The sequence below is a fragment of the Stenella coeruleoalba genome, assembly GCF_951394435.1.
Source record: "Stenella coeruleoalba genome assembly, chromosome: 9".
Classification (NCBI taxonomy): Eukaryota; Metazoa; Chordata; class Mammalia; order Artiodactyla; family Delphinidae; genus Stenella; species Stenella coeruleoalba.
In genome coordinates this window covers 2769986-2786710 of record NC_137155.1, presented here as the reverse complement: position 1 = coordinate 2786710, position 16725 = coordinate 2769986, and the positions used below count along the sequence as shown (strand labels likewise).

The 16725-nt window shown below is 46.4% G+C and overlaps 1 protein-coding gene across 8 annotated transcripts in view; it reads left to right on the top strand.

Moving 5' to 3' along the window:
* Positions 1-16725, top strand: part of COBL (cordon-bleu WH2 repeat protein) — a 260810-nt gene that overhangs the window by 214137 nt on the left and 29948 nt on the right. The window lies entirely within an intron of this gene.

Genomic DNA, 16725 nt, shown 5'->3' with positions numbered 1-16725 from the left:
TGTGACCCTGCTGAGGGCAGCATGTGCCAAGCCTGAACAGCCGCTCCCTGGACAAATGGCCTGCATTAGGGCCCTGGGGCTCGAGGACAGAAATAGTGTACATGAAGACGGAGTTCATGAAGTCCCATGAATATCAAATAATAGCAAATGGTTTTAAATTGAGATTTTTCTTATCTAGTAGTGGATTGTAAGTTTCCTTTTACTATTGCAAGTTGAAATATGGGAATCAAATTGATGGGAATTAGCAGTTTTTATCTTTTAAGCGTATTACTGATGTATAATTGGCACACAAAAGCCCTACATGTGTGTAAAGAAAGTATATCCTTCAATAAGTGTTGACACTTGTACACACCCATGAAACCATCACCACACCATCAAGATAGTAAACATATATAGCACCTTCAAAGGTTTCCTCATCTCTCTGTAATCATTTTTAGCGTGTGTGTGTGTGTGTATGAACACATGAAACATTATACATGTAGCTAGATAGGTTACCTTACGACAGTACTATAAATCTAATGGGGAAAGCTAGAAAAACAATTTTTAATAACCAAAATTCTAAATTAATTGAGAAGTAAAGCTCTGTTGCAACTAATTAGGAAAGTGTTAGACGTGACGACTGTAATGATAAAGTTGAACGTTGGTCTGCGGAGAGGGAAAACCAGTCACAACATTTTCAGCCAGAGCAGTACCTTGGACGCGGTATCGGTGAAACGCAACCACGCACGTGCTTCTGCACACACGGGCCATGGAGCCATCTCTCCTCTATCCAGGTTTTCAAGAGGAAAGGAAAGATTGTTCTCCGTGGCATCACTTTCTCCTGCCAAAGAGGCGTGAGCGGGTGCAGAAAGCTGAGTTTGCTGAAAAGTTCACTGAAAGGAGGTCAGCCGCATCCTCCGCTCTCACCAACCTCAGACCTGCTGGTCCAGGCAGGACCCTGGCTGCCACCTGGAGGGCGGGGTCGGGGTGCCAGGGCAGCACACTGGGCTCCTCTGCAGGGGCAGCGCCCTCTCCCCGCCCCTCCCAGCTGCCCCATCTAGCAGCTGAAGAGGCGGCTTATTAACAGGGCTGGAAGTGCCTGGATAAACAGTCTCTCCCCACTGCCCACTCCTTTCAAACACCAGGAAACCCTGATTATCCCACTGATGGCCCATCTCAAGGAGAATTTTTCTGTACAAAAGTACAGAAAATAAACATCAGGGCTTTGAGTTTATGCCAATATTATGTTGCAGCCGGTCACACAAATAGCTGGCTCGAGCGACTGCATTCCTAGGGTCAAGCCCCCTCTGTTTACAAAGAAAGGAAAGTGAGGCCAGAAAAGTAGAGTGCCTTTTGTCTAAGGCCACACAGCTAGAGAGGGCTGTGCTCAGATGGGCAGACTCTCCATCCACTGTTGCTGGTGTAACCAGAGATCTAAAAAGGAAAGCAGGTGCAGTATGGGGGTGTGTGTGGGTGTGTGTGTGTGACTATCTATATATCAACGCATCTCCATATCAGTGTATCTGTATCTGTATCTCTGTCGATCTGTCTGGCATCTGTAGGTCTGAGGTCAGACAGTTTGCAGTGACAGTCACTGCCTTGCAGGTCAGTCCACACTCACACATGTTCCTGACCCTGGTGCCTGGCCCCTCGGCACACTCTGGCAGGGCTGTGAACCTGACCATTAGCCCTCCCAGAAATGATTGTCAGGCCCCCTCTCCAGCGCCTAACTGAGCACACGGTTAAGGGGAACCTGCTCAATCTGCCGTTAAAATTCGCAGTCCTCCCATGTGGGTGACACAGCTCGGGTGAGCGGCAGCCCCCTGCCTCTCCTGCTCTCACATGGGTGCCCGTCTGGCTGCAGAGCAGGCTGGCTCCACCCAGGGGTGCTGATGCAGGAAGGGTCACCCGTGCAGGGGGCTCAGTCTCCACTAATCCCCCACGAAGGAGGGGACGGGCTGAACAACCCCCTGCACGGTCTGTGGATGAACGCTTTTGCCTTTACTGCCACTCGGTGAGGTCAGTGCTGTTGCTACCATCCTCATTTTATGACGAGAAAACCAAGGCACAGAAAGGAGATGTTTTTCCGAGGCCAAAGGCAGGAGCGAGTTAACATTAAGGCAGGACTTGAAGCCTGGTGGTCAGGGCCGCACATCCACAAAGGCCAGTAGGACCTGCTGTTTGCCCTGGGGTGGGCTTCTCTCTTTCTAGAAGCCCACCCCAAGGGGCCAACGGCTGTGAGCTGAGCCATTTGATAAAACCTCAGCTGTGAGCCTGAGCGAGGTTGCACAAAACCCAGGAGACTGGAGGGCAGAGTACATGGTAGGCTCGTGTTAACGGCTCTCGGGCCCAGAGACAGCCCTGGAGGTGCCATTGCTTCAGTGCTTTCCTCCCCAGGAAGGTGCTCTGGCCTATCATTCCACTCAGGCTGCATCACCAACCCCTGTAGTCCTCGGGGCCTAAATGCATACGAGGCAGTTATTTCTCACCGTCCTGGAGGCTGGATGTCTCAGATCGAGGTGGCGGCAGGGCTGGCTCCCTGTGAGGCCTCACTCCTCGGCTTGCAGAAGGCCGCCTGCCCACTCGGTCCTCACGTGGTCTCCTCTGTGTGCAGCCATCCTGGCGTCTCTTCCTCTTCCTACAGGGACACCCGACACATTGGATTGAGACCCATCCTGACGGCCTCATTTTAACTTAATCATTATTTAAAGACTTTATCCAAATTCAGTCACATTCTGAGGTATGGGGGGGGTCAGGACTTCAACATATGAATTTGGGGGTCACCACTCAGCCCACAACAGCTGGTGTTTATTACCCCCATTTTCTGATGGGAAGACAGGGGCATCAGAGCCCACGCTGGGCCCGCAGCTGGAGCTCGGGGAGCACCCAGGCTCCGACTCCAGGCTGGACCCTGCCGCCTCCCTGTCCAGCTGTGGTTAATTTTGCCCACAGCTGGCCATGGCCCACACTGTCCTGTGCATGTGTGTCCTATCATTGCCCTGGCTTTGAATTCCATCCCTCCGCAGTTGACAGAGTGTCTGCAGCTCTGATCAGACTCCTGCACTTGACTCTGAGCATGTGCACAAAGGCAGGGCCAGGCCCAGAGTCCTGGTGAGACCTTCCACCACGTAAGGGCTGGCCTGCAGCTTTCCCCGCAATCCCAGTGTCAAATGTGCCTGCTCCCTTTCCTCTTCCTCCTGCCCTGTACTCCTCTCAGCCTTCACTTAGCTCTTTAGAGCATTTGTCAAGTGCGCGTGTGCACACACGCTTACCCGTCTTGTCTCTTAGCCACCTTGGCAACATCGGGGCTTTGCAGAGAATTCATAATAAACTCAGTGCATCCCTCTTGTTTTCTGTGTGTGTGTTAGCCTGCTGTGAAGACCTTGCCTGTGTGCCACCTTCTACAGGTTGCTCCTGAAATGAGTGTTATTCATGTGGTGCTCATGTGGTGAATTCTGTCAATCCCAGAATTTACCATGTTGTCAGTGGCTTCTATAGGGCCCACATGTTAACCAGGGAGGTTATAGACTGGGCTGCAGGCTTTCCTGGCAGAAGGACCAGGCTCTGCTCTAAGGCCTGGCAGCCTCTGTGCTTTGCTTTGACAGGTTTTGATCAGCCTATGCAGGGCTTCTTCAACTGTTTGAATCAGCTGCTGAATCAGTAAGTAAACTTTTTCTTTTTTAACTCTGATTAAAAAAAAAAAAGCTACAACAACATTTAACATGATCGTAACCATCTTTAATGGTTCTAACTGAACTGTACAGTTCAGTGACATTAAGTATATTTGTATCACTGTGAAATAGATCTCCAGAACTTCATCGTCATGCGAATCCAAAACTACACCCATTCCACGTCAGCTCCCCCTGCCCCCTCCCCCAGCTCCTGGCACCCACCATGCTACTTTCTATCTCTATGAATTTGACTACTCTAGGAATGCATATAAGCAGAATCATACACTATTTGTCATTTTGTGACTGACATTTCATTTAGCAGAATGTCCTCAAGGTTCATCCACTTTGTAGCACGCAACAGGATTCCCTTCCCCTTTTGTAAGGCTGAATAATATTCCGTTATACATATCTACCATATTTTGTTTATCCATTCATCTGTCGATAGGCTTTTGTGTTGCTTCTACCTCTTGGCTACTACTGCTGCAGTGCACAGATCACTTTGAGGTCCTGCTTTCTGTTCTTTTGGATGTAATCCCAGAAGGGCATTGCTGGTGACTCATTTAGTATGCTTCGCCTTGCAGACCAGGCAACTCAAACTGGTGTGATCCACAAGGAAATGTACAGGTTCCTGCAAGTCTAGAGGTTGGGCAGGCTCTTAACCCACACTCAGTCACGTGACAGTTCTGAACCAATCACTGTGGCCCGGGGAGAGCCACGCACCCATTGGCTGCAGCTAGAAGGCACAGACCAATGACCAGCAAGGAGGATTGGGTCACCAAGTTTGACTGGATGGTCAGGAGCCATCTCCCAGGAAACCTGGATGTAGAGGAAATCCGACCTTGTCCCCTGAAGTCAAGCACTGGGCTTAGGAGCATAGAACAGAGCCGGTGACCTTGGGCCACTTATCCAGTTCTCTTTGCCTGAGTTTCTCTATTTTGATAGCAAAGTCAGTTTTGAGAATTATACATGTGAGTACCTATAATGCATTTAGAACGATGGCCAGCTCTCCACAGATTTTAACTATTATGGAAGAAGTGGCCAGCATTTAAATGCGGGAAACTGTGCCTTAAAATCTTGATTTCTGCCTTTTCAGAAAAATTAGAGGCGGCAGCAGCAGTGTTCATCATGAAAGAAACTGTCAGGCTCAGCAGTAGATGCCCATTTTAGAGGGACATAGACTGTCCCCTGTGCCCTGCCCCCCACGCCTGGCCTCACTCCATCTCTCACAGACGTCCCTTGGCCCTTGTAGGCACGTCAGTTTGGGTCAAACTGGAGAGATGAAGTAACTGAAGCCCTCGGTTTTAAAAATTAGAAAAATGTAAAGATTCTGTTGTCACATAAACCTCAAATGAGGTGTTTGATTTTCTTCTTCATATGCTCACACAGATGATGCAGGGCTGTTTCTCTCTTCCTCCTTTGTCTTAGGCTATTAAATGACTATACAAACTGTCTTTGAAGAGACTTACCTTTTTCGCTTTTTACTTTTTAATTTTTGTACAATTTTTAAAGGTTACTTTCCATTTACAGTTATTACAAAATATTGGCTATACTCCCCATGTTGTACGACACATCCTTGTAGCCTGTCTTACACCCAGTCGTCTGTACTTTCCACTCCCCACCCCTATCCTGCCCCTCCCCCTTCCCTCTCCCCACTGGTAACCACTAGTTTGTTCTCTACATCTGTGAGTCTGCTTCTCTTATGTTATATTCACTAGTTTGTTGTACTTTTTAGATTTCACTTATAAATGATATCACACAGTATTTGTCTTTCTCTGTCTGACTTATTTCACTAAGCATAATGCCCTCCAGGTCCATCCATGTTGCTGCAGATGGCAAAAGTTCATTCTTTTTTATGGCTGTGTGGTATTCCATTGTATCTATGTACCACATCTTTTTTTATCCATTCATCTGTCGGTGGACACTTAGGTTGTTTCCATGTCTTGGCTATTGTGAATAGTGCTGCTATGAACATAGGGGTGCATGTATCTTTTCAAATTAGTGTTTCCGCTTCTTTCAGATATATACCCAGGAGTGAAATTGCTGGGTCATATGGTAGTTCTATTTTTAGCTTTTTAAGGAACCTCCATACTGTTTTCCACAGTGGCTGCACCAATTTACATTCCCACCAACAGCGCATGAGGGTTTCCTTTTCCCCACATCCTCGCCAGTGTTTGTTATTTGTGTTCTTTTTGATGATGGCCATTCTGACCGGTGTGAGGTGATGTCTCGTTGTGGTTTTCATTTGCATTTCTCGGATGATTTAGCGATGTTGAGCATCTTTTCATGTGCCTATTGGCCAGCTACATTTCCTCTTTGGAAAAATGTCTGTTCGGTTTTTCTGCCCATTTTTTAATCAGGTTGTTTGGTTTTTCTGACATTGAGTTGTATGAGCTGTTTATACATGTTGGATATTAATCCCTCATTGGTCATATCGTTCGCAAATACCTTCTCCCATTCAGTAGGTTGTCTTTTCATTTTGTCAGTGGTTTCCTTTGCTGTGCAAAAGCTTTGAAGTTGAATGAAGAGGCTTCTTACAGTGTGAAGTGTCCTGCCCGGTCAGGGGGCTCTGCAGGTGGGCACGTCCTCTCCACTTGTCTTTAAACAGCTGCTGGGTGACTCACAGCCCAGACGGGGGTGGGTGAGAACAGCGTTGGGGTTACTTCCGCATGTGCCCACAGCTCTCCCCTGGTGTGCAGGGCTCCCTAGGAGGTAAGGCTGGGCCTGGGCCCCTCAGGATGGCCGAGCCATGACACCACAGCCCCACCTCCCCAGGACGGAGGCCCCGGTGCCGGCCAGGCTAAGGGCTGCCTCCCAGGACATGCTGAGCTGTGCCTGAAGCTGACAGGCGAACGATCATGTTTCCATGTGGTGATGAAACCCAGAAGTAAACAGGCTGTGGTGTCATCTGGGTTCACTTGAGCTGGTCTCACACTGGCCTAGTTGAGTGGAGGCTCTTGGAATGGTGGCCCAAGTGCCACCAGCTGTGACGGTGCTGTAGTAACCACTGTGCTAACCGGAAGCCTCCCTCTGAGTCTCGGCAGGCAGCCCCGGGGCCTGGACACCAGGGCTCTGACTTAAGCCTTTGCCCCTCGGTTTCTCTGTGCCTCAGGATTCCAAAGCGAGGGCTCACGGAGGCATCAGAGGCAGCCTTCACACCAGTGTCCCTGCATTCATCTGCCCACCCCTTCTCACGGGCACAGGGCACTCAAGCAGAAAGACAATCAGGGCGAGCTGCACCAGACATCTACACTGGCTATGCTGGTGCAGTTGTATCCATCCAGCAGAGCTGCTCCCTGGGAAAGCTACTTGTACAGACTTAAAGTACTGGATGAGGCAGTTGCTAAACGTGTGTTTTACTTTTGAGAACAATTTCAAAGCATGTGAAAAGTAACGAAGCTTTTTATAAAATCAGGACTATTTCAGTCCTCTGTACTGTTTAGCCCTGATGGAACATAGATCCTCCAAGCTATAACGTAAACGTGTCTGTCTTAGCCTAGTGGAAAACGGCAGTTCAGAATGAAAACGCACGTACTGATCACCTAATATGTGCCCAGAACCAGCAGAACGGAGTCACCCGGTCTGGAGGGATTAAAAAGCTGGAAGAACTTGCGCCTTACAGGGAAAAGAATTAGCTCTCCACTTTTCACCAACCCCAGAGAGGGTCAGCCTGGAAAATGCACTGAGGAGGGTCTGTTTGACACCTTAGGGAATCCTGTCGTCAGGAAACCAGTGAACCAATGAGGAGGGAAACGGGCCAAAGGGGATGTTAGATTGTCAGCTCAGACATGCTAAAATTTCCTGCTAGAATCTCAGGAACGCCTTCACCTGTCAGCTGGAAGGGCCGGTGTCCTGCCCTCCACTTAGGGACCGAGACACCAAGAGCGGGCTGTCCCCACGGTCACATCACTCAGAGAAGAGAGAAGTTCCAAACGGGGCCCCCAGGCAGCTGGTGCCACTGACCCTGATGCAGGGGCACCTGGGGACCATTTGGCCGGATCAGAGACCCCCCGCCCCAGTCCTCCCACCTCTCCACCCCCAGCAGCCTTTTTGATCAGCAAATAATTTCCACATCCTCTGCTTCCTGGGTGTCCCTTCTGGGAACCCCCTTGTCAGGGACCCCCTCATTCCTCCTGCACATCTGGGCCTGGGGCTGGGAGACATGCCATCCTTGGGGAAAGTCTTCAGGCTGCACTTGCTGAAACCCCCATGCGATGGAGGCTGTTCTTAGACCTGCCAGCTTTGGAGAGACCACGCCCATGAATGATTACATCTGCCTGGAGACTGACTGACGACGGGTCAAAATAACACAGCGTCATCATAAGAGCTACATCTGCTGAGGCTTGCGTGTGTGCCAGGCCTGTCCTCAGACTTGACCTGCATGCAGTCTCCTGGTGGCTCCTTGCATAAGGGACGATGGTGCTCAGCCCCATTTCCAGGTGAGAAAGTCAACGCCTGTAGGGACTAATCTTCTCAAGGCCACGGTTGAATCAGCCCCCAGATGTTTAAACTGGTACAAGCTGAGAACACAAACGTGATGGTGGAGTGTGCATCTGCTTGTCGTCCCATATGTAAGAAGCTTTGTTATACGTTTATCCTAAAAGCTTCTAAAAAATAAAGACGAGGAATCCTGGGGATGAGTGATTACTTCCTAACCATTGTCTGTGTTTTCCGGACTTGCTATACTAAAGGAAAAGAAAATAAACTTTATTTTAAAACTCAAAAGAATCCTAATAGAAAAACTCGGGTAGAGTGCAGCTGTTGGGGGAACGTCTCCAAGACCAAGTGGGGTGGAAGAGAAGGGTGTGGAGGTGGGTGTGGAGATGAGGTGCTTTACTTCCCAGGGGGCAGCTCCCAGCTTGGACTCTGGGGCAGGTGAGGAAAACTGAGGCTGGAGCCCAGCATCTCCTAGGAGGTTATTCTGGGTACTGGTAGGTTTTGCTGAGGCCAATGCTTTCTGGCCCATAAAGCCAAATTATTTGGGGGCCACTGTAATTGTGAGTTAGACAGGTGGTCTGCGTGTGAAAGGTTTCATTTACTGGCTGTGGTCTGTTGGCCGTGGACAAGGCTGGAAACAATTCTGTACAGGTTTCCTAAAATGACGGGCTCTGACACTGATCTCACTTTTGTTACAAGACGATGCCATTTCCAAGGCAGGCGGGACTCTGGCGCGGAGGCTCGGGGGGAAATCACGGTGTCACTTGTCATTATCTGTATGCTCACTGGTCTGTACTGTGTCTGAGTGGCTTTGAGGTAGCGATTTTGCTACATGTGTGCGTAGTGTCCAGAGGAGCACAGCACACCAGCATTGTTATTAGTCACTCAGCTTTTCCTTACTCACTTTTGCTGGCATATTAGCATTTTATGATTTCCAAAATTTGTATACAGAATGTATCTTGAAACCAGCACCTATCAGAGTCTCTTCAATATTTAAAAATGTTGGTACAGCCACTATGGAGAACAGTATGGAGGTTCCTTAGTAAGCTAAAAATAGAGCTACCATATGATCCAGCAATCCCACTCCTGGGCATATATCTGCAGAAAACCACAATTCCAAAAGATACATGCACCACAACGTTTATTGCAGCGCTATTTACAATAGCCAGCACATGGAAGCAACCTAAATGTCCATTGACAGATGAATGGATAAAGAAGATGTGGTACTTGCATACAATGGAATATTACTCAGCCATTAAAAAGAATGAAATAATACCATTTGCAGCAACATGGATGGACCTAGAGACTATCATGCTAAGTGAAGAAAGAGAAAAATAAATATCATATGGTATCACTTATAGGTGGAATCTGAAAAAAAATGATACAAATGAACATATTTACAAAACAGAAACAGACTCACCGTCATGGAAAACAAACTTATGGTTACCAAAAAGGAAGGGTGAGGGTAAGGGATAAGTTAGGCATATGGGATTAACAGATACACCCTACTGTATCTAAAACAGATAATCAAGAGGGGCCTGCTATACAGCACAGGAACCTGTACTCAGTACCCTACATTAAGCCATAATGGAAAATAATATGAAAAAGAATATATATATATAAATATATATGTGTACACATATGTATAACTGAATGACTTCGCTGTACACCTGAAACTAACACAACACTGTAAATCAACTATACTTCAATAATAAATAAAACTAAAAATAATTAATAAATAAATAAAAATATGTTTGCTACATTAGTCCAGACCCAGGTGACATTTTGAAGACACCACCTTCACATCTATGCTATTCAGTCGGTCCCAAACATCAGGCAACCTATACAGATAGTTAATGAGGCAAAAATAACTGCATCGTCTGGCTAAGCTGGCAGGGCTGAGGCGTGGGGACGACGTGCAGATGCAGGGACCACAGCCCTGTAGACTCAGGCTTTTGCTCCATCATTGCGAGGGCCTCTGCTCCCCAGGTGACTTTTGGAGGTGCCTCCCCCTAGCTCTGTGACAGCCTTTGGACACAGCAACCTGTGGGTCTCGTTGCTGCCTTGCGTCTGCGTTCCCCAGCATCTCCAGACCCCATCTCGTGTGCTCTGCGTGTGAGATGCCTTCTGCCTCAAAGCAGGACACCGGGAGTCCTGCCTGCTCCCCCGCCCCCAGAGTTAGTCCTTTCCTTCTCGTCTTGGGCGTATTTTACAAGCATTTGGGATGTTTTGTGTCACTTCCTCACTCTGCCTTTCTGAAACTGTTCTAATACAGTTTCCACAAGTAGTTATGTTTGCTCTGCTGTCTTGAGGAAAATGTCACGTTTAACTCTGCTGAGGGCATCCTGTGGTGCCTTCCCATGAAACGGGAGACACAGGAAGGGCATTGAGACAGAAAGTAGAGTCTAACAGTTTAGAAAGAGAAGGACACTCAGAATGCAGGGACTGAATGTCTGTTTTGAAAAATGGTCTGTTCAGTAACTCCAGGGCCCTTGTTGGAGAAGCCGCTGTCTTTGGAGCAAAGCAATGAAGGGGTTTTGGTCTGAGGAGGGTGGGGTGATACACAGGCTTGCAGATTGCCCTCAGCTGGCCGGGCAGCCCTGGCGAGGTGTTCAGGGAAGGGCTTCCCCCAGTGTAGACCTCTACCGGTGGCTTCAGCACCACCTGGGAACATGTGAGAAATGCTGTTCTCAGCCCCGAGCCCGAACCACTGAATCAGAAACTCCTTGGGGAGAGGGGTCACTGGGCAAGCCATCTTAACCGAGCCAGACATTCAGGTGGTTGTGTGGGTGCAGGACCCCTGGGCTGGGGAGCCCAGTGTGGGGCTCGGACCCCACCACCTTTGAGCTGTGATATTCTTCCCATTTGTGAGTCGCCAGCCCAGGGGTGTGGGTTCTGACTTTACTACATCTCCACCCCTCCTGCCCATCTCATTGTGGTGCCTTCTTTGTATCTTTAGTTGTGGAAAATTTTTTCTGCTAGTCTGCAGGTTGTTCTCACAAATGCTTGCTCTGTAGGTAATTGCAATCTTGGTGTGCCTGTGGAGAGAGGTGGACTCAGGGTCTTTGTAGTCCAGCATCTTGGCCACCTCCCCAATACTTCTTATTTTAAATAACTCAAAATAATAAAAAGATATTGTCTATTTTATATTATATAATTATATGTGTGTATAACATATACATACCTATGTACGTGTGTGTGTGTGTGTATATATATATATATATAAATGCTATTTTAAAAATCCTTATTTCCTAAAGTGGTTAAGAATAAACACCAAGAGAGCTTAGAGGTATATGTGATGGGAAGAGCAGGATGTGTGGGGTAGAACCCATGCAAAGGTCCTAGTAAAGACTAACTATGTTTCTGACCCTCCTGGGCACCAAGGCAGAAAAGCGAGGTGGGCAGACACGCAGCCAAATAGCAGGCATTCATTTCACCAAAAGGGGGGGAAGGAAGATCTAAATTTTAGGACAAATTAAAGTGGATGCTTCTATAAAGGACACTGAGTACTATGATAGATAATATCTGCAACAGCAGTTCTACATAAGATACGAAAATGTTCTTCATTTGGTCATTTTAAGTCAGTAGCAATGGCTGAACAGTGCATTACAGAAAACTAAGCAAAAGTGGGCCACATACTTTGTTCTCTAGAGTTCTAATGATAAAGGGATAGGACTTGAGGGAATCTAGCAGAGAAACAGACGATATTTTTCCTGGATTGCCTGCCTCAGAAGGCAGGGGGCTCACCTGTACTTCATGACAGACCTGAATCGTAGCTCATTCAGTTTAGTAACTTGGCAAGTCCCTAAATGTCACCTTTTCTGAGCTGTTGATTAAACACAGCTCCCATGCTTTAATATGCTAGACAACCTGGAGCCAGGGTTTCTATTTTGATGAAGCGAACTGAAGCATCAGCTTTGTTCCTGACAACGGAAACTATCCTGATCCCCAGAGTGAGGCCCCAGAAATACATATGTAAGAGAGGGCTGGCTTTTTTTCTCAAAAATATTTTAGAATATATTGAAATCTCTGGACAAATGGAACCAAGATTTGTTCCATAGGACATGGAAGACAATCTTTTGGTGTAGAAAAATGTAAATGTAGGTATTCTCAGCAAGATTCATTTCACATTTTCTTGGCGCAAGAACCTCAAATTGACTTTTGCTTAGGATGTGTTTTTGTGTGATTTTGAATAGACTTGTCCTGTTTATGGGCCTGGCAAAGTATGTTTCTGTAACACATACTATCAGGGATACATGAAATCATTTGTTGGCTGGGACTTCTTTTATAATTTGCAAAATAGGAATAATTATTTTCATACTGCAGAGGACACTGGATAAATAAGGAGTTATTTGGACATTGCAGAATATCAAAAACGCAACTACCATTATATGGTTTCAAATATTGATGTTGAACTGTATATCTGATCGTTGTTAGCCAGTGGTCTAATATCTTAGGCTACTCTTAAAACCGTGACATCAGCGTGGAGGAGGAATTCTTTTAGCTCTTTGCTAAATAAAATAGGCACATGAAAATAATATGAAACGTCAGTTTCAACGTGGCGGAACTGGGTCTAAGAACCGTCAACCAAAGTCAGCATTGTGGCCGCTGAGAGATACTGGCCACCGCATCCAGGCGTAGTCTTCCCCAGAAAGCAACATTCCTCCCTGCAGATTCCCTGTGGGAATCTGCTCAGCCCAATCTGCCGTAAGGCTTTCTGCTCTCTCCTAAGGCAACAGTGATGGTCACGTGTACAAAAGAAATCTAGTTCCTGACATTACTGACACCATCATTTAGCACAGTCAAGAATCACTAAACAAAATTTTTTTTCAGTGTGTGGAGGAAGGACCACAAACTGATTAGAGGAACTAACTCCAAAGGAAGTAGGGCTAATTTAGGCAATAGAGCAGAACTTTAAATATTTGTTGTTATTGCTTCAGAAAATGTTAACAGATTATTACATACATAAAACAAGAGCAAGCTGGTATTGAAAAACACATGAAAAAAAGAACTTCCAAAAGTTCTTGGAAATTAATACATATCCTCAGAGACATACAAAATTAGACACATTTTGGTGAATTTTTTGATATCCATGGGTAAAGAGGAAAATCTTACTAGCTTCTAGAGATAAGGTTATTTATAGTTGGAAAGAATCATGCTAGCGTTTGGGTTCTCATCTGTGAGGCGGGATGCCAGACAACAGTGGTGCTGAGAATTCAATCTTGAGGAAGAAGGATTTTGATCTGAATCTGACTTCATTTTAGCCATACTGACAGTGAAGGATTAAATGCAGACAACCTTGTGAAGACACAAGAGGGCTTAGAGAGTAAACTGGATCCTAAACCAGATTATTCCGAAAATAGAATTACTCAAATGTGTAATCTGAATAATGGAAGATAAATCCAGGAAAGGGAAACATGATATGCAGCTGTCACCTTTAATATATTTTTTAAAATAAAAGTTCCTGTCATGGAAACACCATAATATGAAACTCTGTGTGTGTGTGCACTTCATGCCGAAATCAGGGCAATTTAGACATTTGTTAGACAAGACTATCTAATTCCAAGAAACATGTATTGAACGAGTTACAAAAGAATGGGTTTTGTGAGATTTTTTTTTTTTTTTGCTCACATACCTGGGAATTTTAAGAGATGAATCCTTATTACGGACATGGTGGGGTCCCCATGCCCAAGCGCTGTCTTAGGTCTGTGCTCTTCTCTGTCTGTGGACAAGCCCTCTCCACGCGCTGGTCCAGAAGACTGTCATTTATCCAGGACCCCTCCTACTCCATGGATTTCAGCCCAAGGAGACCACCTGCCCAGTATCTCTGGCCAGAAGACCCCAAGAAAGGCCTTGATTGGTCCAGCTTAGGACACGTGCCCATCTTTGGACCACGGTATCAACTGACCATGTTTGGGTCACATCCATGACCCACATCTCACATCCGTGCCCTGTGGCCAGGAGTAGTGAGGGGGCAGTTAGACTGGCCCAGCTGTTGAGAACTAGGTTAGCTCCCGGAAGGAGGAACTCACGTAGCACAAACAGGGAGGGGGCAGTGCAGATGGATAGAAGCAGCAGCTGTTTTCTATATATGTTTTCAAAGAATGGCAAGCGGAGAGTAGGCTTATCTTCACACGGGTGAAACTGGGATTTTCTCTGTGTCTCTAACAGGCACGTTAGGATGCTAGGATTAGGGTTATGGTTCAGGCTTTGGAGAAATATAGATTGATTGAGGCCAAGAGTACCTTACTAGGCTCTCTTAACTTTTTTTTTTTTTTTTTTTTTTTTTTTTTGCGCGGTACGCGGGCCTCTCACTGTTGTGGCCTCTCCCGTTGCGGAGCACAGGCTCCGGACGCGCAGGCCCAGCGGCCACGGCTCACGGGCGCAGCCACTCCGCGGCACGAACCCGTGTCCCCTGCATCGGCAGGCGGACTCTCAACCACTGCGCCACCAGGGAAACCCCTCATGGCTTTTTTTTTTTTTTTTTTTTTTTTTTTTGAGGTTAGTCTTTCGATGAGACATTTTCTCTGGGCGGATAAGCCTGGGGAAACTGACTCTTGACAAATCTCCCTTCATAATGACCAGCAAATAAACAATATCATATCATACAAGATCTTTCATTTGCATTTAATAAACTAATAAAAATGAATCCATTACCAAAATACCCAGAAGATATTTACATTTGGTGTTAGAAATTGTCTTTGGTGACTTTGTAAAAGAAAAACTCAATGCCAAACTGAAATGATTGTGTTCAACCTGAGGAATTAGTAGCCTTCAGTTAGCACTTTCTTCTTCTTTCTGCTTTACGCCTGAGCTCGAGAATTTTTGCTCTCATTTAGCTGTAATGGCGTTTGAGCCATGGGATTATGTAATTCAGGTGGAGAACAATGGAAGCGTTAATATTCTGGACTCGTGGCTGTTTATCTGGAAGAGAATGTAATCGTGAATTTATATTTGGCATCTGCTAAAGACAAATTGTGTTTTTCCACATTTGCAAAAATCCCGCAATAATAACCCTTCAGTTCAAAAAGGTTGTTCACGCCTTAAGAGAAGAGCGAACTTGCCAACGCATTAATCAACTCAAAAAGAGCGACGTACTCTTAGGGGTGACGGAAAATAGCAGAGAGGAAAAAAGGCCATGCTTTTTTTCTTTTAAGATTCCTAATTAGTCACCAGTCAACTGTCAAAAATGTTTACATCCTCTCTTTGGATTTGGAATTTCAAAGGATAGAATTCTAGAAGGGATGTCATGCTTATTTTACAGAAACGGGAAAGGGTTGTTCAAAGTTCTGAGTAGAAACTGGACCGGGCTCTGGGATTCAGGCTGGGTCCCTGGACCACTGGCTTGGTGGAAACCCTCAGGGGCTGAGTGAGGCTAGAAAGTGGGCTGCACAGAAGGATCTGCAGGACAGGACATGAGGCCAAGCAGCTCCAAGTTTTCCTTTTGTGTCTTAGGCTTCTGTTTAGAATCAATAAAGAAAAAGCAGTTTCCTGCTCCATCATCTCAAACAGAAATTGTCAAAACATGTTATAGTTCATGAGGTTAATAATAGGAACCAGTGGAAAAGAGAAAAGATAATAAGGGAGCAGATGGGGATGTCTGATTCCAAGCAAAAGAGTCTCAGGCTGACAGCGCAGACTGCGGAGAGAATCAGAAACGGCCTGAAAACAAACAAACTAACACTGACCCAGGTACAGAGCCTCGTGGGGATGTCCATTCCCATCTTCAAATCCGTGCTGGATTTGACAGCACTCTCGGAAGTGGTTCGCAGGAGGCTTGCGCCTTAGCACGAGCTCATCTCTCTTACTAGCTGGTAGACCTGCCCGGTGCTCCGAGCATCCTTCCATCCTCCCTCCCTCCTGCCCTCTCTGGATGGCAGGAGCGTCCAGGAGTGACATCTCCAGCAGAGTCGCTGGCTGTGTGGACAGAGTAGCCAGCACACAACATCCGAGGTGTGACAGCTTCTCAGCAGACCCACGCAGAAAAGGCTTGGGTGGTATTAATCCATAGGCAGTGTTTCTTCTCCGGATTTGCCCTCTAATTAAGAGTCTTGCAACAAAAGCCAGGAAGAAAGCTAGAAGAAAGAGGTCATTGTTCAGAAGCATTCACTGCATTCAGACACATTGCCTTGTGCCTCTGCTTCTCTAAACAATTCCTCCCTTGTTTCTGATCTTTATTTGTGAGCTCTTTTGTGAAATGTCTGGTTCCTTTGTTTCTGTTTTTTTGATCTTGTCCTTTTATTTTACTGTTTGGGATCTCCAAGAAACCAGCAGCTCCGGGAATTTTCTCCTCGGTGCTCTTTTGGTTTTGTTAACTCTGTGTCTCTAGTCTGCTGTCCAGTTAACGGTGTTGAGTGTGTATTGACGGTGTTATGATGCCACTTGTCTATCAGGGCATGAGTCTGTGGAGTTTGCACTCGGCATGTGTGTAGCCTTTATTCATTTCAGGCATCCAGCAATTTACCTATTGGAGGAGCGCTTTTCAAACAAAACACACTGAAACTACAGCACAACACAGTCCTTATTTCCTGCATGGCCATAAGCAGTGCTTAGATCCTATGCCTTGAGGTTTAAAATCTATATCTACATTCAATTTAAAAAAACACCTCTGGTCTGAGGCTGGTCCAGAGTTCTATATTCC